This window comes from Aotus nancymaae, unplaced genomic scaffold (assembly GCF_030222135.1).
Source record: "Aotus nancymaae isolate 86718 unplaced genomic scaffold, 86718_ANA_hifiasm-v0.15.2.pri h1tg000083l, whole genome shotgun sequence".
In the NCBI taxonomy this organism is placed as follows: domain Eukaryota; kingdom Metazoa; phylum Chordata; class Mammalia; order Primates; family Aotidae; genus Aotus; species Aotus nancymaae.
The window spans coordinates 1,308,339-1,311,659 of NW_026988498.1; the positions used below are offsets into that span (position 1 = coordinate 1,308,339).

The 3,321-nt window shown below is 40.5% G+C and overlaps 1 non-coding gene across 1 annotated transcript; it reads left to right on the top strand.

Moving 5' to 3' along the window:
• Nucleotides 1-2,973: 2,973 nt before the first annotated feature.
• LOC135271591 (U6 spliceosomal RNA) lies at nt 2,974-3,079 on the top strand. The gene has a single exon (XR_010339718.1). It is a non-coding gene; the product is annotated as a U6 spliceosomal RNA (small nuclear RNA).
• The last annotated feature ends 242 nt before the right edge of the window (nt 3,080-3,321 follow it).

Here is a 3,321-nt window from a genome sequence, read left to right on the forward strand (position 1 = left end):
CTTGAGTCGCACACTGTGACATCATTCTAACAGAAATAGAAGAACGGCTTGCCAAATTTAGGACATGCATGAACTTTGTGATTTCATACATTTGAAATACATTCAAATCTTTAGAAGTCGGTTTGTGAACTATAAAAGAAAAGAGCATGACTTCCTTTTTCCAAGAAAAGTGCCTCCCAACGTCTTCTGGGACATCATATTTCCTCCACAAAACCAGACTTCAATGAGCTAAGTGTGAGTAAATTAGAAACATATGTACCAAATTGTCTCTGGGTCTGACTGCTATAAAGGAAATGCTCAAATCCTCTAACAATGAATATGACAATCTGAAGATTTGGGTACACATTAAACCTGCTTAAAAACTCGTAATTCAACACCTTTATGAGAGTGTAACTTACTAGTATGCACCAATTTTAACACTTAGTACTGTGTAGTTAGTTCTTCTTAAAACCAAGTCTAAATGCAATTTAAGATAAGATACTCCTTTGTAGCAGTTCCTCCAAGCAGCTATATCACCTCAGAATGAGAAAATAAATTTAAAAAATACAAACAAAAACAAAAAGCCAAACTCAAAGAGGGGGAAAAAAGTCATACTTTTGATCTGGGAGTTTCCATTTAAGCTTTTCTGAAAGGTGAGACAGGAGGGATAGTTTTTACATTAGAAATGGCTATCAGAATTTTTTTTATGGTTGTCTTGCAGAAACTGAAATTGATTTATGTTTGATAAATAGCATGCAATACAATGCAAATACAGAAGAAATCTATAACACATTGTAGCTAAATATCAACATTTTATCAATCCCTCAACACATCTCCTAAGTTGTCTGCACTCTGATTTATTTTCCTGTTATTGGGAACTGATTATAATTGTTTTCATTTGCATTTGAGAATGCTTGTGCTCCCAGAAGATTTACTCTAGAATCTTTACTTTTGAGAAGATTTGGAATGACAATAGCTGTCATTATCTTACTTTTAAGTATATTTTTATGCGTGATCTATAGATCTTAAAAAAGTTCAAGAAGTTTTAAAATCCCTAATTTATGTCTCAATTCTCACTCCATATATTCTTATATCAGCAGCCCCGATATATCATAACATCTTTGACAAATCCTGGGTTCTGTTCACCTTATAAGGCATCTTCTCCAATGGAGTGTAGCCAGCCTTGTGTATTTCATCAGCCTTCAAAGATCGGTTCTGTTTCAGTGCGGGATGACTGTGTTTTGGCAAGAAGCAGTGAAGTCTTGAGTGTGTGGGGATTTAAAAATCAATCTAATCTTTCATAACAGCACCAGCAGCCCTCTTAGTTTTAATGTCCCCAAATTAAATAGAGGATGGTTGTTGAACTGGATATAACGGGCTTAGCAGATTGTTTTCCTAATTGGTGTTTTCATCTTAGCTTCAACTCTGGCGTTTTCCTTCTGGATTTGAACGCAGCATTTCCTCAAGTGGGAGCCAGAGGAACTTGAGAGTCCCAGCCTTCGTGCAGGGCTGTGCAACCTGGGCTTTGTCGAGACAGGATTGCATTATCATGACATTTAAGGAGGAAAAAACAAGTTGCTCTGAATTGTGTCAATCTCACTTGTGATCTATTTTTGAACAATGTACTAGAAAGATATTCCCGTTCACACAGAACTAGTGATTTACCCTCTGGTGGATTCTACCCTTCCAGCTGCTTGGCGATAAATAAAGCCAGAGCGGAGAGAGAGTGTAAATAAAAATTAACTGCACCCAACTGGCTCCCCAACGCTTTCATTTATGCATGCTTGTTTGATCAGGTACTTTTCAAGTCCTCTTAATTGCGATATAAAATAAGGCCTCTGGTAATCAAAAGTTCTAAAAAAAAAAAAAAAAAAAAAAAAAACTGTTTGGAGGGAGGTTGTCCACCTTGGTTGTCCTCAAAATTTTCTTGTTGGTTTTTCACTTCCCAACCTCATTGCCATTTCAATAACGTCAGGGTATATGACACCACGCAAACCTGGCACTGCCGCGGCCAGACAGAGAATCCAGGAGCTCTGATCCTAGCGTGGAAACTCTCCTGTCTTTTTTACCGAGCCAAGGCAGCTTTAACAATTGAGAGAGAAATATATACAGAGAGAGAAAGAAACAGGGACAGACAAGCAGATATACACATATGCACATACAGAGGGAAGAAGACAAAACTGGAGGGGAGATAATAGGAAGAAATAGAGAGACCGATACAAAGAGACAGAGAAACGGAGAGAGACAGATACATACAGGGAGAGATAGCCAGAGGGAATAGAAAGGGAGAAACGGAGAGAAAAACAGAGAGGAATAGACAGAAAAATACAGTGAGAGCAACAGAGAGGGACAGAAAAGCAAAATAGAGCAGCAACGTAGTTACACACTATAAATTCCTAAAACAGTGAGTACCCGTGCATGTATCTGGTCATCGCTATTTACTGGTTTATGGGCGTCTGTCTGTCGCTTTCCTTTGTCCTGAGTGGCTTGCTGTGGACATAGTCTCTATTTGGCTTTCGGGCTGGTGATCCTCTCTCTCAGGGAAATTTAGTGGCTCCACCCCTCAGCTCTATGTGTGTCTAACGACTTTGGGCCTTGAAGTTGGAGACTTTCCTTCGTATAATAAAATCTGCACCACAGCAGGTTTCTCCTGTCACTAGAAGCAGAAAACAGCTCTTGCTTTTTCAGTGTCCGTGGGCGGTGACTGGCTGCCCTTTCAGTTCCGGATTTCCGTCTCAGATGTCCTAATTTAAAACAGAACAAACGGCGCCTGCAGCACCCAACCCATCAGGAAATCCTGTTGTCTCTGCCTTTGGAAGATCCAGAACCTCATGAATTGTCACCATTTCTCTGCTACTCACCACTGCAGCTGGAACCACCGTCCTCTGTCACTGGATTTGCACGTGTACCCTCTGGGTCCCTGCTCCACAGCCTGGCTCCTTCAGGCTATTCTCACCCCAGCAGCAAGAGGGTCGCTGTGCAAGCCAACCACAGGTGCTCACTTCAGCAGCGCAGCTACTAAAACTGGAACATACAGAGAAGAGGAGCGTGGTCCCTGCATAAGGATGACACGGAAATTAATGAGGCATTCCATATTTTTTATGAATATACTAAAAGCAACTGAACTGTAGGCATGGAGGAGAACGCATTTTACGGCATGTGAATTATATCTCAATTCAGCTACTGTAAACTAAATAAACAAAAGCAGATCATGCCCATCCTCTGCTCGAAACTCTGTAGTGTTGGTTTATTCCGTTCAGACTAAAATCTATGTTCTTAAAAAAGCCAAAAAGCTTCCCGTGATCTAACGCCCTCCACCCCCATCATTTACAATCCGACCCT